Genomic DNA, 26480 nt, shown 5'->3' on the forward strand with positions numbered 1-26480 from the left:
CCTCTTTCTGGATGTGAATTGCACAGTAAATCCGCCAGATCAATCGTTTTCGTATTTAAAGATAATATAAAGTTTTGGTACCTCAAAAGTTTCCCTGAGTTTCCTTGTCTTAGTTTGTGTGTCAGGTTAAAGTACCTTTCATATAACTAACACACTACTTGACTGTGAGACTTACTCGCCCCAAAGTGCTCTCGTGTTAACGGCTCGTTCGAAATTTTCAGAGCCCGCTCTGCTCTGGTACGAAACCATTATTGCATGATTACTAAGACATGCGAGCACTTTGGGGCGAGTAAGTCTCACAGTGTTAGTTATATGAAAGGTACTTTAACCTGAAACACAAACTAAGACAAGGAAACTCAGGGAAACTTTTGAGGTACCAAAACTTTATATTATCTTTAACTCATTTTAAAGCATCATAACCATAAAATCTGGGAAAAATGACGAAAGTATGGACCACGGTCAATACTCATGCACTGGTTTTTTTTTTCCTGAATTGGCAGCAATACTATGTACATATTTAATATCATCCACATTGGTGCTATTTTTCATTAATTTTGATTCCGACGTGTGGGTTTCAGGATTGTAAACTTTTATCGAGTTTCTTCACATTTTACCTTTCAGTTATATATTTTATACCAGTCGGATTTTGTTGTGTTTTACTCTTACTGTTTACCTATTAAGCTTGAGGACGATTGTTGTCTTTAAGAACTTTACAAAATGTGTAACAAATATTGACTCTTTTTTCTTTGTAGTTTATACTCACTCTGAAGTGCATACCTTATTTTCTATTTCATGACTGCTGCAATTTATCAATTGTGCTTACAATGAATTTCCCACCATAATGCACTCACCCCACTGTCAGATTATGATGACACGGTACTTTCTCTCACCGTTTTCCATCTTTTTCGTCAGCCTTATGTATTTTGCATTTTTTTTGTCCCTTTTTTTTTGGGGGGGGGGGTGGTGTACTTTCTTTTCCTCGTCTATGATCCTGTTACGGAAACGCCCTATATCGTAGGAAAACAATTAGAGGAATCAATGAAAAGAGTATTATTGTAATAACGCAAGAAAAAAAAGAGGAGGAAGAATAAAGAAATCAGTGTTGAAGGAAGGAGCTAACAGCTTCCGGGTTTTTTTTTTCAGTAGTTCAGAAATGAAGACCAAAAGTGCGTTAAAAATAAAAATTGATGAGAATAAGAAAACACGCTCTATTAAGTGTGAGCTGAGATTATTGGAGATAACTACGTTGCTTAACCCGACCGTGTTAATAAATTAAGTTTGTGTTGAACGAATGCTTAAAAGATCCTGTACTTCTATTCTCCACTTCTTTGATGAGTGGATGTTATCACACGACTGATGGAGGAGAAAAATTAAATGATCTCACATCGATTGCAGACAGTTTGTCATTTTCATTTGATTTTCCTAATCGACTGCCGCATTGGACCTTCAACCTTTTGAGAAGCTCTAAAAATGCCAATCGAGCAAGAGCTCTACTAATTTCAGAGAAACAGTGGAGCGGAAGTTTGTCTCTCACGCTGATGTATTGTCTCCCGATTTGCTAGGCGTTCTTCCGAGTCGTGCCAACGGGTATTCCATCTCTAGAGACAATTACCTTCATTATATAGCAATCAATCAGGGTACCGTTTAATTGCTCGAGCACCACACACCAACACAGCCATCATTTATCTGGCTTTATAAATCACTGTAATGACTGAGAGTAACCATCGTTTATTGGTTCAAAGGTCAATGTAAGACTCCTAATTAGCATCCATATTAAAGGTATGATAGGTCTATCTCTATACATGAAAATATCACAACGTTGATAAAGTTAAGTGTTGTGAGGGCCTAAAGGCAATTTTTTTTTTGTCAATCACTTCCTGAAAACCCCACTTAAAGAAGTCACCGCGAGACGTCTGGAACAGTGATCAAGTAAAGCTGCTTCATCCATGGAGCTACGTTCGCTGTAGATCCACCCTGGCTATAAATTTTGTGCATAATATGGTTATGCAATTAACAAAATGCTAGATTCGGGGTCGTCCCACAAAATCCGACACCCACCAGTCATACAGCCCATGAGTTCGACATTAAAAACAGGTCCATGAGTCATACAGCTCGCGAGTCGTACAGCCCACGAATTCGACACTAGGCAAATAAAGCCCATGAGTTCGACACTATAGGTAAGAATAGCCACGAGTTCGACAGATACAACGCGGGGCTTAATGTGTCGGTCTCGTGGGCCTTGTTATGGGATTAGCTTAGTGTCGAACTCATGGGCTGTATGAATCATGAGTTGTATAACACATGGGCTGTATGACTTGTGAGCTGTATGACTCGTGGGCTGTATGACTCGTGGGCTATATGGCTCGTGGGTGTCGGTCTCGTGACGTGCACCCGGTAGATTCTGGTGCGCTCTGCTGTACGATTATTTCCACACGAACGACAGTGTCGTCCTTCACCTTTACTTCAGGAAAATGCCGTAAAATTTCCTTAACTTCTTTTCCGTCAGCTTGTTCATGTCATTATGCGTCAACCGAAAAAATATAGATATGACAAACCCTGAAGTTTCAAGATTCTAGCTTCATCTCATTAGAAGACTCTATCTATGTATAAATACAAACATCACTGAACGAAATACATCTTTTCTGCATCATACTCCGGTAGTACTCATTTAATGATAATAGAGATGTGCTTCTTCATCAGTCATCCAATCTTCCCCCAGCGAGTCTTTTAAGGTTTTGACTATTGGCATTCGACCAAACTGTCAACCAAAATACCATGGCAAGTTATTCGATAACAACATTTCGATGCAATTCCAATGTACTTACTATTCCTACACCTACATAAACATCTGATCTAGGATTGGCGTTCAAAGATATAATGATATCGTCTGAATTTAGATCGTTAAATTATGGCTGCATACAGTACCAAGAACAGTATCATATTTCGGCCCCGTTTTGTCAAAAGATAACATCGATTTTAAATTTCCTTACCACACAGGCTGCCATAGACTTACAGTTGAAATCAACTATATGATCAATTTCAACTCTTCACAAAACAGGGCCCTGATGTTCATCATTAAAGCTACAGACTGGGTGATAGCATCAATGACAAAGAAATCGTGTTATACATCACCTAGACCTAGCAATATTTATGCTAATTATATGCTAATTTTTGGGTTAACGATAGGTCAATTCGGTATTAAATTGGCAGAGCTCGTGTGCATGAAGCCAAATCCAGCGATGCAGCCAAAATATGAAAACGATTATTTTATTTTTTTGCAGGCTTGTGAAATAATCCCAGATAATCTGTGTGTGGTCGAATTCGAGATTTAAGGTACATTACGTCTTGTCTATATACTCCTTTAGGAAAAGCACTATACACGGTATATTTTCGATAATAGAAAAGCTAGTAGATATCTTCAAGAAAGTAAATAACTTACGAGTTAAAAAAAGGATATGATATCACTAGATCTCACCTGCATTATGTGTATTGGCATACCATATGCTTGTAAGCCACTTTCAATATCTCAGTTATACTAGACAGTGATGGTCACCGACCTTTTCGCAGATACACATTTATAAATTTGTCTTATAATAGATTTGTCGATGCTCGATATTTTATTATAAGAATGTAGTGGATATCTTAATCTATATGACTTTTTTGTTGCTGTTGCACTCTACATATTCAGTAGTGTCTCATTCATTGGTGAAAACTCTCTGATGTATTGAGTAGTAAACATTTGAAATGCTCGGGAGTTTACGCTTCTTGCATATGAATTTTCGTGGTTCGTTTGGTACAAGTAATGTTGCTGTATTGCTCGCTTTCATTGCTAAGAATCTGTGATTCTTGTGTAAGCAGAAAGCAGAAATAGAACACAACAACAAGCAAGTGGCATCATTTCGAGCGAAGGCATGCACATTATTGAAAAAAAAAGAAAAAGAAAACTAAGTCACTGATTTAACAAATCACTCAACAACTGACTTTTAAAGAATTATTAGCTGAAAAAAAAAAAAGAAGAAGAAAAGACAAATGTAGTGCATAGTTACGTTCGTGTAGAAATCTCTACCTTTTCTATCTTTTGATAGAAAATAAACCGCTGTACATGTCCTTTTTAGATGAGACAACGCTTTTTTACAAGCATTGATCCACTTTATTACCTCTATCACAAAAGTTTATATCTATTCTTCACTGGTTCTTCAGTTGACAGTTTAATTGTCGAGGATCTGCGAGAACTTCTTCCTTTTAGTATCTGCCGCACCACTGCAAGTCATTGGTGTATGCCACCGCCCACACATAGAAATAATTTCCTGTCTCGTTTTACAAGATAAACCTGCTCTCATTCCTTTTTGAATAACCACTTTTTAACGAAATAAGTAAATACAACGTAGTACAATAAGGACTTGATACACAATCGAACTGACAAAATGGCAAAGTAAGGCAAAAGGTCAGCAGAAATCAGTAATCATTTCAGAATAAAATGTCCATTTGCTCTGAAGTGTGACACTCTCTTTTTACCCTTCTATGATATTCTTTATGGTTACTGTTGAGAGCATATTTGCGTAGGCGTCTTTCTTTGACTGGTCGGCCGCTAGCCCTCAACTGCGAGACACATTCCGAGTCGGGCAGTTTTGAACAGCAAAGACCCACAATGCAACGACACGCTTTGAACCATACAGGACAGTTCATCCTATGTCCTCCCATAGATCTTGCTTCCAGCCTATCAATTCTCTGCTACCATGCCCTACTACAATACCCTTTCCACAAAGAAAGACACACAGAGAGAGGTAAATACTGGTAGATATAATCCTTATTAGTGCCACTGTGGAGTTTAACCTCGGGCAAAGCACGATTCGTTGGCGAGGTATCTAAAGAGCAATGTCTATGTATTCTTGCATTTTCCTTGAAAATGACAGGGAAAGATCCCTTTGTATTTCTTGGTGTGTCATAAATGTGGAGGACTCAGGGACAGAATGTGAGTGCCATCTATCACATTTTATATTCAAGTCAATTCATTTATTTTCATTCTTCTTTTTCCCAACAAAACACAATATAAAATAAACCAGGAATTCTATCATAAACATGATTATACATTCGATTTTGCAAAGGATAAATGATGCAGATTTATGTATACCTGCGTACTGGCAAAAAATACAAAGTTATGCTTCAGCTGAGAAAAAACACTAAACTTCACTAAAAATCAAGTTTGTATATTTTGAACCACTCAAAAAAAGCCAACAACTTATGAAATACTTATTTGCAAATATTTAGCACAAAACTGAAATACTTAGCACAATATTGAAAAATTCTGGAAGAGAGGCAGTGAACGAGTTATTTGTATTGGGTTGGGCGTGCCCTAATGTTATATGCACATTATTTTGAAAAGTTTTGAGTTGATTTCTATGATATCTACTTTATGCATTAGCTGTGTATCAATTTTTATTGATAATAATCAAGTATGTGTAAAGTTTGCTTCTAATTAGCATTTGAAAATATTATTTGAATTCTTTCATATCTGACGAATTTATGAATTGTCTTGGATTACATGTAATTACGTCAAAGAGAACCAAAAAAAAAAGTATCATCAAGTCAGCCTGGATTTGCTGATGATTTAGCTGTAATAAACAAAATACCGACATTCTTCAACAGAGTGAGTTTATCACTATACGATAATCTCGTAAAGGCATAATTTTCGGGGGGGGGGGCAATATTTATTATTCGGAAGGTTTCTTCATCCGAGAATGAAATTATTCCGGAGTTTCGTCATTCACACCAATTTCGTTTACCTAGATGCTCGTTTATTTAAGAATGAATTCAGATTCGTTAATCCAAACATTTATAGCGTTATTCCGAAAGTGCCTTGTTCCGAAGATTCGGTACTTTGAAAATGAAGGTTTTTTTTTTTTTTTTTTAATTCCGACTGTTCCTTAATTCGAAACTGGGGGAAATCGCTATTTTGAAGTTTCGTTAATCCGAAAATGAAATAAGGCATGTCATTCCGAAGGTTTGTTGTTCCGAAACACACAGATACCAGATACCTGTAGATGGAATCTTCAGAATTGAGAACCTTATTTTGTTTCCGTATTACCAAGCTTTCGGAATAACGAACCTCATTTCATTTTCAGATAACGGATTTTTTGTTGTCGTCAGATTTAGAAACCTTCCGAATAACGAACCTTTTTCTTCATTTTCGGATTAAACCGATCCTTCGAAATAGCGAACATGATTTTATGTTCGGATTTACGAACTTACGAAGTAATGAACCTTTTCAGTGGAAAAACTACTCGTAACCACCTGTCGGTACAGGTCTAATGGGTCTGGATTTATGTCAACTGCTCATCAACCAAGCAAATATCATATAATCACAGACATGCTGATTGGCAGATTCCCCTGAGGCTATTGTTTTTGTTTTGTTTTGTTTTGTTTTATTTTAGAAGACTAAAAATTCGCGCGGATATATCTATCCATCAAGTGTCTCTTTTATCTTTTTCTTTGTCTTTAAGATGCTTCATTGTTATCTGCTTCCTGTTGTAGAAGGAATTCTTGGAAAAGCGATGAAAAGATATTAAGGATTTGTGTAATCCCTCACAAATTTATGCACACGGGTATGAGAAACTTGCACCTTGGTATCATTATGTCGCAAAGTTTCGATACAGATGCAATTTATTTCCTGTTTTGTTTTTCTTGCATTCATAGTCATTTCATAGAAGTCAGTAATGCTTTGAATTGTATTTTTTTTTTTTGCTTCTGTCTTTTATTTGCTTGCAGGATTCAGCAGACTTTCGCGTAAAGAAAAATAATTTGGTGAGTATCTTCATACTCTTGTCATGAATTTTCTTATTCTTTCTTTCAAACCACAGATGTGAGTGGATACCAGAATCAATAGAGGATAATGAGAATTCGTTGGTACCCACAGTTCAGGCTAATTCAGAAAAAAAACAACAACAATGTCACCAATCAAGCCAATTTGTAAACCAGATAGCTTAGTCATTTGCGAATATTTGGACCGGGGAATATGTAGTAATTATAATGGCTGTTTGTATAGCGCACAGGTTCACCTTTTGGTGCTCATGACGCTTCAAAAAAAAAAATGGAAAAAAAAAATTATACATGTACAACATTACTACAGGGCAGAGAATAACAAACAACAAGCAAAAATATAACAGATAAAGAATACAATTTATTTCTGAACATTATGGATTGAAGTTAATCCTCAGTGTGATAGGAACAGATACGTTTTAAGTTTGGATTTGAATGTGTCTCTAGATGACAGTTGGCGTAACTGAATAGGTAATTGATTCCACAGTTTTAGTCCCATAACTGAGAAATCCCCCCCCCCCCATCCATGTTGTATTCTGGGTGTTTGAAGTTTGAATAGCCCACATGCAAAGACATCGAACACCCAAAACAAACACTTAGATGAAAGAGCTTTGTTTCGCAATGTTGTTGAAAGGGATTACCGATGATATTAGATCTATATTAGGAGATGGACTGTAATCATTACGTCATTGTGACGATACTTATAGCAATGTTTGATAAAGTAATGTAGTTCTGTTTATGCCCTGGCGTCAATATGGACGCTATATCTCATAAAAGTAAATGGACATGTGGTTTTCTTTAAATGGAATAACTTTCTTCCTTTTATTAAGCCTGCAAGCAGAATGAGGTTGTGGAACATTCTTTTTATTTTTGCACAAAGTGTCAAACCACGAAATCCTTTCATGAGATCGCTTTCCAATTATTTTTCAATCATCGTAAGTATCCTTTGCCCGAGGAAAGACATTAGTTTTGATTACTTTGTTGTACGACGAAGTGGGAGGCGAACAAAAGATATGTAATCACCGAATCTACGAGAATTTCTTCTTGCCTAAGGGTTAAGACATCGTAAGATTAACAGCATAAACAGGTTTGAGGTGAATCAAAATAGCAATATAATAGATACGGCACAAATTTCCTTTCCGACCATGTCAGATGATGTGCAGTGTTTATTACGCTATTGCGTTATTGAACTCCGAAATGATCATTCTATTTTCTCTTCTCTCCGCTCATAATCATCAAATTATAGTGTATTGCCACGAAATTCCTTCGACTTTATTCATTTTTTTTTTGCTGAGTTTGAATATCCACTGAAATGTTTTAATAATGCCGCCTCAAAATTGTCCGTTCCGATATTAAAACAAAAAGCTTTCAAGAGTATAAGCCCTTTCCTTTCAGATTTCTTAGGCGAGTTTGTTCAATAACATAAAAAATATCAAAAAGTCTGCCTTATGAATTATGTTATGATGAGTAGTATAACAGTGCATTGTAGCTAAATCTGAATAATCTCGTGGTATTGTGTGATTTTTTTTTCAATGTCAGGGCGACACACACACACACACACACACACACACTAGCATAACACGTACACAAACTCACTAAGACACATACATATCTTTATCGATGTATTAGACCGGACGGCATTGTTCTGAATTAGGAATTCTTTGCCAGGTATATGCTGACCGTGTCAATAAATCAAGTATGTTTCACCTGCGCAAATAGAACGTGACTTACTTCGTCATCTTGGTCCCACGCGTACAGACTTGTGTTTGCAGTGGGCCCAGGTGCGTTGATAAAGCTGCTGATGATGACGTCATTATTAGTGCCACACACATGAGAAAGGAAATTAATCTGTTCACTCCAGTGTCGCGACGTAAAGCGAACTGCCCTGTATACTCTTTCTGATCGTCGAGGTATAAAACGAAACAATCGCAAGACATATCGAATCTTATGTGGAGACACATGTTAAAGGTACGCGGATTCACATTATAATGTGACTCTCCCCGACAGTCCTCTGTTGGGAATTCCACTATAGATCGTGTCTCACCAGCACATTTATAGGTTGACGCATTATCATGCAGTTGCTGTTTCCTTTAATGTTTTTGATTTGTTCATTTGCATGCATAAATTCTTCCCTCTCTTCGAAACTCGCTGATGGCTACAAGAAAATTATTTAATTGGTAATTATGACGTCAATATGTATCAAACTCGATGTGTCAGTCTTAATTGAGTAAACAAAGCTGACCCAACCAGATATTGTGTGACGTATTTTGTGCACATTGTAAATGTGTGACTGCAATGGATTCACTTTGCTGATTGGTCGAAATTTGAAATTTGAATATTGAAGGAGCCAAACATTACGAGACTACAAAAGGGAGCGAGACGGGGTTATAAAGGTATTGTCTAGTTATAATTTCACATAGTTTCAAAATGATTTTGTATTTGTTTGCTTGTTTGAAATGATAATTGTATTGCTTTAAGGCCTGAGCTATATTCTTACTTGCCATGTTTTGTTTGAAAGAAAGGAGAAATCTCATGGAGCTGGGCTAACTTGAATTTTGAAGAGTCAATCCTTAAGAGGATATTAACAAAAATGCGTTTTATTCAACTATTCAGTGTAAATTCAGTCATAAGACACTCACGGCTCAAACACAAGCAAAATTGAATGGGAAATTTGATTAAAATGTTGATAAATCGAGAACAACATTGTATAACCATCATTCCACTATCAAACACAAATTTTAATGAACATAGGCAGTTAACTTGAAAACTGTCTATACCAGTCTTGATGTGTTCATCTAATGTAATGTGTGTTTTTTTCACAAGGTCAAACTTTCAGGGTTCTTTTTATACTTGAAAAAAAAAAACCCACACCAAACAAACAATGATTTATCTAACGCGAATGAGTATAACTAATTGATATCTTTTCAAGTTCAAGTTCATGTTCAAGTTATTCATTTCATGTCCAACAAAATGTAATCGCAATGAGACATTAAAATTCACATAGTGACACGAAATCAGTACAATGATGTAATAAAAACAAACTGTGAACTAAGACGCGTATGTTTTAACCTTTATGACAAAAACCTGAATAAAGTCGTCGGAGTTGCAAAGTTGTTTTATCTCTCTCTCTCTCTCTCTCTCTTTCTCTCTCTCTCTCTCACGTATTCCATTGGCGGTGTGATCTATACAGGGAAGAAGCGTAAGTAATACCATGCATGTACATTCCCAAATAAGTCGACATTTTAAATATCAAGAGTATGAAATGAATATACGTGCGTTTCTCTGCTAATGTTGACATTTAAACTATATAAAAAAAAATCAGTTTTTTCATTATATTGTTTTCTAAACTGTTAGGTGGATGGAATTACAGATATTTGTTCCACAGCCGTCATGATAATATTTGCTACAATTATCCATGACGATCCAGGATTTAGAAATGGCAAAAATGCATTGAAATGCAGATGTCACAACTGCTAAGTATCTGAAGCTGAAGAATTAATTTTTCACAAATTATTTCCATAATTATGTCCACATGTCACAATATGTTATAGAACTTTGAGCAAATTCATTAACTTCATAAGCATCTAAAAGTATGTAATTCCCCATCAGTTTGGATCTGATGTTCATATTAATACACAAGAGTTCTACGTGTTTTTTTTCCCAGAAAATGGGGGTTATTTTCTCTTTTATTTTCATGAGCAACCGTATTGTTGCAAATTAGACACTTATAATGCATAGCACAGGTCTCTTATTAATCTATATGCACAAATCTTTTTAAGATTCAATTTCTTTTAAAGAACCTGCCTTCGTATCATCTGTTTTGTTTCTAGACGTCGTTAACATAACCTGGTAATCAAGGCTTTATAATTTATGATATTTCTATGCAATGACCAATAGAAGATTTAGAAGTTGAAAACATTTTCATCTCGGCTTATTTGCATGTGCTTGCTACCAATATCACTATGCCATGACAATTATTATGAAAACCTGAACTTCCACAACTTCTTCCCTTAATAGCGTTCGATGTTTATACGATTCTATAATTTGTACAATTTACTATCATCGTCTTCTTGATAAGTCAGCCTGAATATGGTATGTAAATACATAACAGCCCGTTGCATAATTTTCTATACCAATCCGCTCTTAGCAAAGTTTGTACACATGTATTTCATGTTTTCTGTTTTGATATTGATGATCAACGATTTCGTTAACCTTCACCTTTCCTACCAGATGATTTATATAATAACCATTTTTTTTGTATCATTTCCTTCCACACCTAACGCCGTCACACATCATTGGGTCATTATAACAGCTGGTAAGTACAACATGACGCAACATATTTCAGAGGAAAAAAAAATTCCATAAGGTTCTAGATATTCATTCGTGAAATTAATAGCTCATTATTTCGTTGATGTGCTGGTTATTAGAAATCGCCATGGGGAGAACTCGTCACAAAAAATGCGAAAAGCTAAATTGCGTGCTTTATGATCAAAAGTCGAAGTGTAATTACACTCTAAAGGACTTAAGCGAGATGTTGCTTACCCTATTTTACCCGGTAATTTACCCTGTTTACTCTGTGCTGATTATCATTATATACGGAGCAGTAAAGAAAATAAGTTAATGTGGAGAGATTTTTTTTTTTTTTTTGGGGGGGGGAGGGGCGTGGTTGAAACCACTTGTGTATCTTCTTCTTTCTATTGTGAGTGTAAACTTAAGAAAAATCTATTTTCGCTATTTGTTATTCCAACTTCTGTGCCAGAGGTTATTCTTTGTAACATGAATAAGTTTTTCACATGTCAAATTATTATTTAATTTCTAAACCTACATAGCGTAATATAACGTCTTAACCTAGCTTCTGAAATGTCAACTTCGGTTTCAGTTTCAAATTCAATTCATTTTCATATTTGTTATGAAATGTCATCACAAAAAATGTATATACATAATCTTACAATACCAAAATTACAAAATACAGAATAAAAACAGACATTGGGGAAAAGGGAGCTCGGTGATTTATTTAGAGTATATTATGATTGAGGGAAAATGATGAAAAAAAAGGAACAAAAAAGTTTAGTCCAACTTCCCCACATCTAAAAAAAAAAACAGAAAAAACCCCAAAACAAAACAAAACCAAACGAAAATTGCTATTAACAAAGTTTGATAATGTTCACTTTGGAAATGTTAGAGTCTGCTTCTGTAAGGTCAATTCTATAATATATGACTACGTGAGATGATGGTGACTTTTTGTTATGATCATGTTACACCTTGACAAGCTTTGTAGGGTAATATCGGAACAGCAACGACGTAATATGAAAATAATCTGTATACATTTCTCGTTGAAAGGTCAGGGTGCGCAGGGTTTTATGAACCATAATTGACGTAATTCACCGAACTCTCTTCATAATTGTAAGGTCATGCCCTGATGGAGTTGTATCCGAAACAGCCAAAGGAGTCGTAGCAGACCACCGAATTTTTGTTATTATCACCCTCTTAACGATCGAAAGCATCGCACAATTAATCCCTGAAATGATGGCATTAGGTTTGAGAAGTTGTTTTTTTTTTTGTTAACTATATGGTAGAAGTTTCTGCCCATTAATATTCTTTTCAGTATGAGCGTGCGTTTGTGATCATAATACACTTTCGAGTGCGGCACTATTTTAATGTTCTTGTATAGTGCCCTCATCTGTCGCATTGCCACCTCTGCTGCTTCCTTCTTTAAAGACATTATTTGTCATTTGCAGATGAAACAAACGCCCAGATTTGGTTCTTCAAAATAGTTCTTAAATGATGTGAGTTAGGGATAGAAATAACCAATGTAAAATTCAGTATAATCAATGTTATATAGATATACAAAATGTGACTAATATTATCATTATGAAAATGGTTCTAGACTAAACCATCTACACTTATGGTCTAGTGAGAAAGATAGAGATTATATTTGAGGGTTTATTACGAAATTTTTTTATGTAGGATGTTTTGTGATACAACTGACCTACACATATGTATGCATCATATGTAATATCTCAACCTTTTTTTTTAAAGCACTGCTACCAATAGTAAACAGTACCTTTAAATTGTTTACAAAGTATCATATTTAAAAGTACAACGACAAAAAAAAAACAAAACAAAAACTAACACAGATTTTACCATTCCATTTGGCCTGGATGTGAATTTTCTTAGAAATAACTTGATGACAACAGGCTTACAATTCCACATTAATGCATTAAATTTTACACACAAAAAAAGGAAAACAATCCATGCGCTGTATTTCAGCTGCTTGTAATGTTCAAACGTGTAATTTCATATGGACTCGGAGAACATTTAAGTAGCCATGTCTGATACTGGAGTTAAGTCCCAGTCTCTTCTGTACTAAAATTGTTTGGTGAGCTGCAAATGATATACAACCTTATTCGATCTTACACATTATGTGACCGTGCATCACAAAACCAACAAAAAGTCGCACGCAACATAGTCAGTCTTGAGTTTCATACAGTGTCTGATGGAGCAAGTCTACTTGTTCAATATCGTAAGTTTGGGATCATAAAACAAATGGGAAATTATGTTATAGCTGTTTTTCTAAACACTTTTTTTGTGACTTTTTGTTGCTTTTGTGATGCAGGTTCACGTCATATTGTTCAGTCTTCTTGATGCGATTGCTTTGGCCTTCAGTAATAAATGATTACGTAAATTACGTAGATGATGAAGCACAAATGAGCTCCATTTTGTTGCATTTCTTGGGAAGAGATGATAAGTGTACAAGAAGGTGATGAAAACCAAACAAAACTCAAGTCATTGCAACAATCATTAATTGACCTCAAAAGCTTTTAAAATGGAGAAGATTTGCAAGTCGATTGAAATGTGATCAGTTTGAGTGGTGATCCCCAAAACATGTGAAAATGCCTCGATTGGTCGAAGTAGGATGATTAAGTTCCCGAAGACAGAGCGATTTCCCTCTGGGGATCCTCCCCCGAGGCTCCCCGGGAGTGACAGCCTATTGATCTTAGTAGCTGTCTGATATAACGAGCCCCCACGCAGAACAGAGTGAATGGAAGTGGGCGTATGATCAATACGTAATATATCTGATATTATCGCTGTTGAATAATAAATATAATATATCTCTCCCATCCCTTGAGACAGCTTATGTTTTTGAAGGTCTGCTCATATCTTAATATGCTTTGTTTTATTAATTTGTGTGTATTCTTGCACATTTTTTTTACTGTACTTTGATTTGAAATAGATATTAAACAGATGCGTTTACAGGTTTACAGTAGATTACATGCTTGTCAAAAAGTTTAGTGGTGGTCACTGCATGCCCCCTCGTTAAAGGCAACATGAAAACGAGGGTCGCTGGGTAGTTGTTATTCCTGGAGATCCACCACTAATGTTAGCATGATGGAAAAAAAAATAGCCGCTGTCCGAATGTGATTATTTGTAACAATTTTATCTCACTCTCTCATCCTTTGACCTGTTTTCTACATTTTGATGAACGACATACTCCAACATCAGATGTGTCAGGTAAGTAAAATGCTGTTTTAATTGTGTATTTTTTTTTTAACTGTATGGAACTGTACACAGTAAAAACACAGATTGTTTGATTAACTTTATGAGTGGGTTAAATCGGTCTTGATAGAAAATGCAAATATCGACCGTCTTGTCGTCAGTTTGCATGTATTAATTGTAGATACACTGTACTCAAATAATACACGACCTTAAAAAAGAAAAAGAACTCTAGTTAAGACTGAGTGCCCACAAAACTCCACCAACGGATAAAGATTATAGGGCTGCATACTATTAACCGAGATTGCCTTTTCCTTAACGACAGTTTATATCCGTTTTAGATTTTTCTGATTACTCTGGATTTAACTTGGATTTTCCCTAAATTACTTTCCAATATCATGTCAGATGTCTTACTCAGTTTTCAAAATACCACCAACAATACAAGAATCCCGTCCCTTGGCAGATAACTCGGTTTCTAGAAAATAGGCTTTGAAATGAATTAAGTATTTTCAAGCAAAGTATGTCATGATTTTGGTTGCAGATATTTTAACAAAAATGCTTTCAATTCTAATGATTTGCTCTAATTTGCCCTTCGAATGGGCATTCATTAGATTATTAGATAAAATTTTGATGTATGAATAAGCATTTTTCTTTATTATTTTTTTTAACAGATCACCACATCTTATTGTTTTCTATGCATTTTAAGTTTGGTCTGCAACCTTATCAGTGTAAATTGATAACGTGTGAATCATGTGTGTATGTATGTCTGCATGTGCAAGATGTATACTCCGGAATATAAAAAATCGTGAGGTTGCAGATTAGAATAATGTACTGTGACGTCTCAAGTATAACGATATACCTGTAGTTTGGCGTAGACTCGGACTGAAAGCAAGAGCTATTTACCCCGACTAGAAAGTGAGAGAGGGAGAGAGAGAGAGAGAGAGAGAGAGAGAGAGAGAATATGAGTAAAAAGCGATGAGTGGAATAAAATCTTAATCATGATGTGACATACCTGGGTGGAACTTAAACGTGGCGTCCTGTCCTGTTTGGTAGAGGAAATTCTGTGGAGGTTAAATAGTGGAAGCTTTTACAACGACATCAACTAACTACAAAAGAAATCAGGACTTTCGGTAATCTGTGCGCTTAGAAACATCCGTAATAAGCGCCTTATAAATGTATTGTATTATTATTATTATTATTATTATTATTATTATTATTATTATTATTATTATTATTATTATCATTATCAGTAGTAGTAGTAGTAGTAGCAGAAGAAAACATGACAGAGATACTGCGATTTGTAATTAATGTCTTTGGGATTATAATTGTTGTATATTTCCTTTTCTTTTCCCCCCTCCCTCTCATCACGTCTCTTGTTGAACAGGTGCATCCTCGGGTGAGCACTCTTGTTTAATTTCATATAAAAGTCTCTACCCCAAGGTTTTTTTTTTTTCATAAAGAAATTGATTGTGGCATGTTCAGGAAATAACGATCCATGCATCACCAAGGGAAGCAAATAAGACAGGAAAGCTACTTATATTACCCCGTCCCCCCCTCAAAAAAACCCCCCCCCACAACAACAACAACCCAAACAAACAAACAAACAAACAAACGTGTAATTTGTTGATTTCAATGCATGATCGTAGAAATGTAACGTTAATGTGTCTGCAAACTCTTCTTCATTTGTCACTATTTGAGATTTGCCCCCAGCTTTTTTTTTTAAAATGATCGCATTTTTATCTTAACTTAATGAATTTCGTTGGCTGGAAATAAATGTAATTACGTGAGCTAAACTGAACATTCATTGTACAATAATTGATAACTAACGTAGTAGTACTCAATCGATATTACATGAATCCATCGGAAGTACGTTGTACATAATTATACATAGTGGTAAACATAATCTTTGCCTTCAATGCGTTGATCGCTTACTGTGCATGATTAGTGTGACTTGACAAAATAAAGTAATTAAAAGAAAGTGAAATGAGACAGGAAGAAGAAATATTACACACAAATCTTTCGTTTGATTTGCAAGTGAAATGGCAAATTGCAAAATGATTTGCAAATCAAATCAGTAAAAAATTGCCGTAAAGGTAAATAAGAAACGCATGTATTGCATTCTTGAGTGTATACTTGAAATAGCTCATGTTTGGAATATTCATGGATCTCTCGCTCTCTCTCTCTCTCTCTCTGTCTGTCTCTCTCTTTGTTTTCAAATTATCTTCTTCGATTGGCCCGTTGTTTCCATACACAGAATTGCGCAGGGGTAAGTTAACAAATAATAACAGCGACAAGAAATAAAAAAAAAAAAACACATTAAAAAATGTAAATTGAAAATAAAACCAAAACAGAATGAGATGATTGAAGCAAACAGTTTATGATTGCTTAAGCGCGCATGTATTGATATCATTATGAATTGATATTGTTGTTACTATCCTTGTTATTGCTATTGTTGTTACTATCCTTGTTATTGCTATCATTTTATCATTAATATTATTGTTACTTTTCTTTTTTATCATTATCTCTATCATTATCATTGTTGATATGATCATCGTATATAATATGAGTAATCAACATCCCAAACTATATCAGTAACTAGTATGTGATAATGTAGCGAGTAAACTATTGTTAACTCAGCAAGCAGGTTCTTTCAATAATTGTATGAAGAATGAGTTCTGCGCAATAGCGAATAACATTTTGCAACTACTTATAAAGAAGATGAACGTCACAAAAGGGAAGATTTATGCTTTAACCTACGTTGTCAAATAATGCATTGTGTACAATTAATATTTGTTTCCGTTTTAAGTCGTAATTGGTCCGATGACGGATGATATTGATATACCAGCCGAAACCAACCTCTGCCATCAGTCTGATGGCTTTTAGCGATTTGGATATAACTTCTCAATCAATCATGTACATTTTACTGAAAGTAGATTTGTCATCAGCATGAAATTAGAATATTGCAATCTTTTTACAGTGTGTTTCTTATTTCTTATTACCCTTCTGTCTTAACAGAGTTTTCAAGATGACATGTTTGGACGCGTAAGTATTTCAGTCACTATTGCGTATTTCACCAGTAAACGGTAATCATTTTCTACAGACGAGCATTTTGTGTAGATCTAAGATGACGTGGCAGATGACACCATACTCATCTGATATTCCTCACCCAGCCGATCTATGACAAGTTATTCCCTTCCAAGGAAGCTTATGAAATTGATACTTCCGTTGTTAGGGGAAAAAATGAAAGGCTAATCTTATCTGATCGTTCGGTCGGGGCAGGGTAATCTGTTTGTCCCCATGTACTTCCTAAACTCATACGACCGTGTACCCCTTGACATCTCGCTTAACCCTTTGGGAAGATGGGGTATGACCTGGAAGGAAATGCCTCTCCTTCGGGATCGCTTCTCACGCAGCAAAATCTTACTCTGGTGTGTAGGATATAGTACAGTATGTCAAAACAGAAAAAAAAAAACTACAATCTGATTTTTGCATTGATAACTCCCAATATGATTAAACTGTCTAAATGTTATACTTCGAAGTCTTAAAATACAACATCTTAGCTATACTATGCAGAAAAACCCATTTAATTTGGTTAAGTATTCACAGTGAATGTGGATTGTTGTAAAGCAGGTCATTGGTCTGATTCTTCCAAGTTTAGCACTTGGATGCTTTTGGAACTGCGTATATAGATAATGTGTGAACACAATGGACAGAACTTGGAGGGAAGGGATTCCTTACATGATCTACAAAACTCGTAATTTCTCTTTGACAACTGAAGCAAATCGGATGAGGTTTTCTGTAAGATGTGGGCAGTTATTTATAGTTTCATACCCTGAAATTGTATTTGAATTGATCGACTGTTTTTAAAGTTATCATTGCGGAGGGTCCTGTTGTATTTTCTTAAACATACGGTATAGTGTTTTTTAAGTGTAATTGCGTCGAGGTTTAAGCTGCCTGTATAACATGTATGAGAAATTCAGAATACTGATTTACTTGTGAGTTTCGTCGTAAGATTGCGTCGGAGAAACTTCTGAAGCTGTGGTTTTGTGATGAATATTTTTAGTCAGTTTTCGTTAAATATGCAGTTTGAAATCATGGGTCGGCCAGGAGCCATTTCAGTATCTAAACTTTTCTTGTAAATTTAGATGCCTTTTGGATCGTGATTGCAAGCTACTCAAATTAGACCGCGCTACGTATTCATACGAGTTTTGAAGAGTGTTTTGCCTTTAACTGTACAGCGTCTTAATTCACAGCATCTGTATTATTCTGTTCATATTGTGTGGGATTTTTTTTTTTTTGGTTCCTCTGGTTAAATTATCACCTTTATATCATCTTCTCTATGTCTGTCTTGTAGAAGCGACAAGCGATGATTAGGAAACGAATAAGTGAATTATTTCAACTGCCTGCTGCCAGCGACAATGACTAACAACTAGAAAACCTGCTCTGGGAATGCTTATTTTGGTAAGTCAGCATGTAGTATATTAATGGGTCGTTTGAGAGGGGTCATCCCACGAGCCCGACACCCACGAGTCATACAGCCCACGAGTCATACACTATAGGCAATCGAGTCCGACAGTATATAAGCAAACAAGGCCAACAAGTCTGACACTATTATTATAGGAAAACAAAGGCCCACGAGACAGACGCTGCGTACATTATCCCCTTTGATAAAAAGTGTGTGCCCGGAATGTGTGTCGCACTCATGGGTCTTATTGGCCTATAGTGTCGAGCTCGTGGGCTGTACGACTCGTGGGCTGTGCGACTCGTGGGCTGTACGACTCGTGGGCTGTACGACTCGTGGGCTGTAGGACTCGTGGGCTGTACGACTCGTGGGCTGTACGACTCGCGTAGTGCGTGACTCATGGGTTGTATGACTCGTGGGTGTCGGGCTCGTCACGTGCATCCGAATGAGTGTTCAATTAGATAATATGCTATTTCATTTTTGTTCAGTCTTTAGACACCAGTTAGATTTTAAGCTAGAATTCTATCTGCAAAACAATATCCACCACATTTGACGGACCTAAACCAACGACCTAAGCTCAGTGTAATATCTTTTCACGATTTTAAGAGCCACATTAAAATATTCATACTAATAGTTGTCATTTTTTTTTTCGTTAGCGATACTTCTTATATGTGTTCTTAGTTGTGCAATCTTTAATCATTCTGCTTTTCATCAAGTTTACTAACGCAGACATTTTCTCTCTTCTTTTCCGTTTCACTCCAAATGTCCTTGGTATTCCACTTTTCCTTCTATAGGAACGTGTTAGAAGGTCTATACCTCAAACTCACTGTCTTCGTTTTTTTCCTCTTGTTCATTTTGCATTTGATTTGAGGCCGCCACCCTAGTCGAATTCTGCTCACTCTTTTTTCTTACTTGTAATAAAACATGAATTGGCATGATATTACATAAAAGTACTTAAGGGTTTTTCATGCCTTGCTATGAAGATGAAGTATGAATTCATATACCATCATAACTATATGATTGATTACTGTTTATCACAGTGTTAGCTATTGTATCATACCACTCATCGCTATATAGTGTATATAGGCTGCATTCTGTTTAAAAGGCAGCTATGAAATAACGAGAATCAGAGCAAAATTGTCAGTAATGATGACACGGAAATTGCATGAAGTCATTGATTTCAAATGTACTTTCCATTCATCTACAGGGGTACTAGGACACCTTTGCAGTTGAAAACCAGTCTAGAAAGCTTTTACTGCAACAAAAACCACCCGTCGGGAATCTCACCACAAGCTTTGCCATCACATGCCAATCCGCAAGCGTACCACGCAACATCGTCTTAATGTGCAGTATACATCCAACTGGATTCACCACTGTGTGTGCAGACGGTCCACAAACCTAACAGGAATACATTGTAACTTTTAACAGTTTGTACCAAATAAATGTGCAAGCCCTGATGCCTTATCAAACCGCTCGGTGTGTTTCTTTGCACGGAAGTGTTGTTACTTCACAAAATTACCTTCGTCACTAATTTGTCTCTTGTTTTCCCTCCTGCAAGCGTATAATAATTGCCAATGTTTCTAAAGCTCTGAGCTCAAAATGTCGGCACTTCATGAGCGGTCATTCTGTACGTCATATTTACGCGCGAAAGTTCCCCCATCTATTTCCTCACCCCATCCGTCACTTTTCTCCTTATTTCAATGTCCTCTCATCACTAAATTAGTTCGTGGTGTTTCACAAGTGGCAATTTTACGTTTGGGGCTCTCGGACAAGATAGTGACGAATGACCAGTGCGTTAATTTAGATCAATTCGGCCCCCGTTTACTAAAGTAGAGAGAAATGTCATAAATTGACAAATATTTGGCTTCATTCCTTGGATACGATATGACGCTGGAACCAGATGCAATCAATCAGGTTACTCCTTGTTCAAAGAGATTTATGGCATTTCTTTTTTAACTAACCACTTAAAACTGCCATCTCATCTACTGAGTATAAAAACGATTTCCGTGGTGAAAGGTAATAATTGAAAAAAGGGGGAACCTGGCGTACGTGATCGCATCTTCGAAAAGGAGTACGATCCAAACATCGCATCCTTAATCCCATACTCAATCCATAGGTTTATCAGATTACAACTCTGTAGACTGGTCAATCAATAAATTTAAAGATCGCAAAATGCCAAGCGTATATATAGACATGTGGAATTTAGAAGCTTTTGAAATCAGCGATGCCTTTCGTCATAACATTGCGCAAACTGAATTTTGTAAACAGATTTGCAGTGTTTACCTTTACACTAAAGTTCTCCAACTTGTCAGTTTTGTTTGGTTCGTTTCTCTAGGAGTCAGTAGATGTTTTCCTTATCGCAAATATTAAGAACCACGTTCGCTCTGTTTGTATATATTGTAAATACAAAATATACTTCAAAGACTCGTCTTGCAATCTTGCAACATCACGCCCCCTCTTTACCGGAACATTGCCATCTCATTCGATGATGTGGTAGACTGAATTGAGCTGCATGGTTATTGAGCTTCGCGTATTCTACTTTAGTTTCACCACCTATTGTTTAATTGCATAATTGCCACCCTTTTAGATTATGGAATAATTGAGTTTTTTTTTTTTTTTGATTAGTGAGGCAAATATCACTTGTACATCAGGTACCCATTTTGTAAAACCCGTTTCTTGATTTCGAGAAATACAATGTTGTATTAAACAATAGTTGTTTGATGCCTCTGAAGTAAACATTAGATTTGTAACTGCATAACTAACTGTGATCAAGTGCACCATTGTCAAATGATTTGCTGAAGAAAAAATAAACCTCACACATTTTTAGACAAGTTGCTTATTCGTCAATGCTGACACACAAAATCACGCCGAATCGCTGCCCGCTAATGTGCAGTTGAAGTGTTTTCTGCTTGTAGCAAAGCTGATCAGAGTGTTCATCAGGATTCATGTATAAGCTGAAACAATAAAAACATTGGAGACGTCCTGCGGTACCAACAAACATGCTGTTTATGGTAGATTTTGGAAAGACTGAAAGAAACAAAGAGAGAGAGAGAGAGAGAAAGAGACAGCGAGACAGGAAGGCGGCCTATAGTCATTCTATTTTGTAGGTACAAAGCATAAATGTTTGAAAAGAACGCGGTCAGTCTAGTAGGTTCATACACATGAGTTGACACTTTGTATTATATCACTTTTAAATAAATTCTATTGCATAAACATATAGGCCTATCGGCTTAATTCAACAAAGTCCAGGCTTTTTAGCGCAAGCCATGTTACTAACACTTTCCCCTCCTTAATGGCAAAGTTACGTTGTGTTTGTTTGTTATGTGCTTGCTTGGGTGTTTTGTTGGTGTTTTACAATGATTAATTCATAAAGTTTTAAAATGACTCCCCCCTCCCGAGGGGAAAAAGAGCAAACGGAGAAAGAAAAAGACAAATAACGTAACATCAGAGGTTGTTGCCAGAGGTTGTTATCAGAGGTCGTTGCCCTCTGAAGGCTTCAGAGATGATTATTTTCGGTTTTGCCTTATGTTAATGATGATGAAAGACAAGTAATGATGATAATGTTGATCATAAGATGATAATAACAGGGAATGTGCTAAAAAGGTTTTAGCACATAACCCGGACTCTGAAGTAGTTCGAAGATAATAGATGCATGAATAAAGCTACTTTGTTTCCATGGCACTTAATCTCGGCTAAGTCATTGAACTGTGAAGAGCATTTTAGTGTTTGCCGTTCAGCAATGATACCTGCTTTTGTATGGCAATTTCCGATTGGCTAATTGGTGCTTTGATAAGATGATTATATGTCAAACTAATCGTCGTTTTATCTCCACTCGAGAGTTACTGCAATATCATATCGTCATGTGCGGTGTAAAAAACTCATTCGGTTTGTGATTAAATAGAATAAATCAGATTATTTGTGATCGCCCAGCTCAAAACCCACAAAAAAGAGACTAAAGTGAGTTTCCACTTTTCTATATACAGTATATAAAAAAAGTAAGCTCTAAAGTATAAAAATGATATTTAACTTGTAATAATTGCACCATCGTAGCCCATTCCAAAAGTGGTTGAAATAGGAGAAAGGCACGTGGTGCAGTTTCGCAGAAAAGAGAGAAAGGGAGATTAAAGATTTAAACGTCACTCAGGTGTTCTGTCCACGAGTAAAGTAAAGCAGCACATGTCTCAAAACTATGGTCTAGAAAGCTGCTTAGGTGATTTCAATTCGTTTTTAAGTCGCCAAATTTCGGCAGTATCTATAGTAGGCCTATAATATACAGAGAAAATAATTATTACTCATCCAGGTAGGACAACCTTTAAAGTTTTCTGTCGGTGAACCCACACCACTCATTTGGTCCATTATACAGAGAATCCTATGCGACTCTGTCTGGGTTTTGAGCTGGGCATTCATATTTTATAATTTCATGGAGGCTCGGGTTGATGATTTCACGGAGCATGCACTATAGAATATTGCATTTTCGCATTTAATGTGTGAATAGTTGATATTTCGGGAAAATTGCTTGTTCTTATTCATTGCTTCTCGTCTGTAAAGCCGTGCTAGTTTTCTCGTGGAGGTTTGTAGGTTTGTTAAGAAATCAATCTGCCATTTCATTTCAAATGATACCATAAAGAATTACCCCCCCCCCCAAAAAAAAAAAGAAGAAGAAGATAAATAACGGTAAAAGAAAAGAAAAACATATAAATGTCAGATTTTATGATAGGCTCAACGTTTACACTGTATTCTGTTTTATTTGTTCCACTTTTACACAACTCAAAAAAGAATTACACACAAAAAACAAGGGCTTTGCTGGTTGACGCAGGCATTATAGTGTAGCTTACACTGTTTTGTGATGTTTGGATAACAGAAGATAGCAGAAGATGAGAGAAAAACCCCGAAATGTTGCAGCTTTAATACTTAGTGATTGTATTTAGTATCTATGCCTGATAAGAGGGAGAGAGAGAGAGAGAGAGAGAGAGAGATGTATAGAATAGAAAGGATGATCAACCATGTATGAAATTTTGACTTTGGAAAAGATGCATGACTGTGTCACATCTCGATATAAGGACATAACAGACATTTGTACTTCGAGAATGGATTGATTTTTGTTTGTTTGTTTGTTTATTGTAGGTGAAATTTGATGACATACTTGGTCTTCAAAATGCTTTCCTACAAATGTTGTAATCCTGCTTATCAAATGACTAAATGAAAAGAAAAGAAAGAAAAGAGTAGGTGTGAAATGATGAAAGTAATCTATGTGAGCCACTGCTACAGTCTAACGCTTCGTCTTGTATTTGCAAAGTGCGAATGTTAGCTGTCTCTGATGACCATCCGGCATCCGGCATTTTTCTGTCTTATCATTATTTTTGTCACTTCTAAAGGATGTTTGAGTGATTGAGATTTTTCCCCATTCTGATATTTTTGTTCTGTATTGTATGAAATCGTTAATTGCTGACATAACGGTAGACTACTGTTTTCATAGAGTGGTTGACACAGCTGCTTTCTTTGCACCTGACTTCTATCTTATCACACTTTGCAGGTATCATAGTCACATTTGAGAAAAAGTGAAAAATCTTGAATGCGGCCCATGTATTCTTCGTGGATGTTTAACATGACATTGGACTCCAAATCTCATGTGTTACTGTATCAATAAAACAGTCGAAAAAAAAAACCCCAAAGGAAATATGAATGATTGTTCAGCACACGAACGATAAACGAAGTAATACATCCCCTTCAACCCCAAAACAACAATGACACATTTTGCTAAACATATCGATAATAAGAAAAGAATGATGTCATTAAATGCATCATTATTATCGAAAAATGTGTGTGTAACTCAGAAGGATTAAACGGACTTTGTCGTGAAAATACAATCTGAAGAGTTCGTTCTACTGAAAAAGACAAAAAAAAAAAAAGAAAACCCAGTGAACATGATAACCTAATAGCCAGGATGAAGTGTAACGTTTTGTGTGAAAAAAGGCATGAGCCGTTGCCGTTACACAATCAGTCAGGAATAAAGAAAGTCATTCGCCATCGCCGCACATTTTATTTTCAGTTTCTTCTGTTCTACGAGATCAAGTATGTTACGAGGGTTGTGCAATTAATACCAAGAGTGAATCTTTATTCTCTGTTATTAGTTATACATGATTTTATTCTTTATTTTGTCTAATTCTGATTAGTAATCGATGTATTTGAATTCCTTATTCCTTGTGCAGATGTACATGATGTAAATAACTAAACATATTATTATCAATTCCTCTGCTTGTCCAGGAGTAACTTGCTTTTACTGTAGCTGTACTGTCTTACATTTTTCTGTTATTTTCTGCCAAGAAATGAATAAATTATTTATAATATTTCCTTGTCAGCAGTACTACGAATATCACTGTTGTGTCGTACTCTGATTTCTGCAGAGAAAAACCGTGTAATTGATTTAAAGGAAACCAAAGTCCAATCATAAGACGTTGATTGGGTGAAAGCGATAATATTAGTAGATCACATCAGTGAAAGTTTGAGGGAAATCGGACAACAATGATTCAGAAGCTATGAATTTTTAAAGTTTTGGTGGCATCATCACTGTATAAGGAGACTACTACAGCTCATTACGTTATTGGCTAAAAAAATATGAAGAAAATATTGGAAAAATTCAACACATCTTTTTTTTTTTCTAGCATAATGAAAGAGCACTTGTTTCACAACTCTATTAGAAAGCAAGGAGAAAAATAGTAACCTTAACATTATATCAGTAAAAAGTCGATTGAATGTGTAATTTTCATTAAAATGAAATTTTGAGCAATTCTCCATATGTATTTTTCATATTGTCGTTAATAAAGATGTCATGAAGTGATTAGTTTATATACTTGTCCATGATGTCTGCACAGATAATATAAAAATTCAAAAAAACTTTTGAACAGGCCCTCCGAATTTCCTGAAACTTTCACTGATGTTTTACTAATTTGCTGCTTTATAATTCACTCAATCCACAGGTATATTTGCAATGGGTGTTGGGGATATGCAGGCGGTCGGTCAACATCTTATCCTCATAAAGTCGCAAAACCTATAAACAGACGACAAAATGATAAAATTATATGAAAATTCACGTTCGCTTAAAATCCAAAAGATTTATATTTCATCCGCCTCTGTCCGAGATCAAATCTGGGAATATTTTGAATTTCTGAAACATCTTTCTAACGGAGTCTGTAATTGAAATATCGTGTTTACATACGTAATTTCCTAAACCCTACCCTGCGGCTAAACTATTAATCATTCCGTTTTCGTCCGCATTAGAAATGGATTGGGAAAAATATATGTTTCAATAAAAAATCTTAAGAGTATAAAAACCTTTAAAAATGCACGGATTAGGAAATTTGATGTTTACGACTTTATTGAGCTTCGTGATGTCAAGTTACTCTCTCTATATAGGCCTATATATGAAGAGTTTGTTCGCAAAAACTGATAAGTCCATATTTGCCAAATGGAGATATTTGCGATTAAAGGTCAAGAAAAATAAAGAGAATAATAAGAAAAAAAATGCTTCTTTTGACCACAACTTTAAAAATTAATCTCTATAACTATCATTATATGTAGTGACCAATAAATCGTTTAAAAGGTATTATTTTGTACTTTATCCCAGAAACCATACTTCAAAATCTTCAAAAATGGACTGATCGGTTTTTGCGAACAAACTCTTTATATATATATGTATATGTATATATAT

At 35.7% G+C, this 26480-nt stretch overlaps 2 long non-coding RNA genes across 2 annotated transcripts in view; both read left to right on the top strand.

Moving 5' to 3' along the window:
* LOC139720106 (uncharacterized) overlaps nucleotides 1–6885 on the top strand; it is a 140312-nt gene extending 133427 nt beyond the window's left edge. Inside the window, exon 3 of the long non-coding RNA XR_011710147.1 lies at nucleotides 6766–6885. This is a non-coding gene — a long non-coding RNA (uncharacterized lncRNA). The remainder of the gene's footprint in view (nucleotides 1–6765) is intronic.
* A 10439-nt stretch (nucleotides 6886–17324) lies between these two features.
* On the top strand, nucleotides 17325–22708 carry LOC139720107 (uncharacterized). Its single transcript, XR_011710148.1, has 3 exons — nucleotides 17325–17352; nucleotides 18665–18771; nucleotides 19980–22708. It is a non-coding gene; the product is annotated as an uncharacterized lncRNA (long non-coding RNA).
* The last annotated feature ends 3772 nt before the right edge of the window (nucleotides 22709–26480 follow it).

This window comes from Diadema antillarum, unplaced genomic scaffold (assembly GCF_040938485.1).
Source record: "Diadema antillarum isolate AM-2024a unplaced genomic scaffold, OU_Dant_1.0 scf00000122, whole genome shotgun sequence".
NCBI classification, from domain to species: domain Eukaryota; kingdom Metazoa; phylum Echinodermata; class Echinoidea; order Diadematoida; family Diadematidae; genus Diadema; species Diadema antillarum.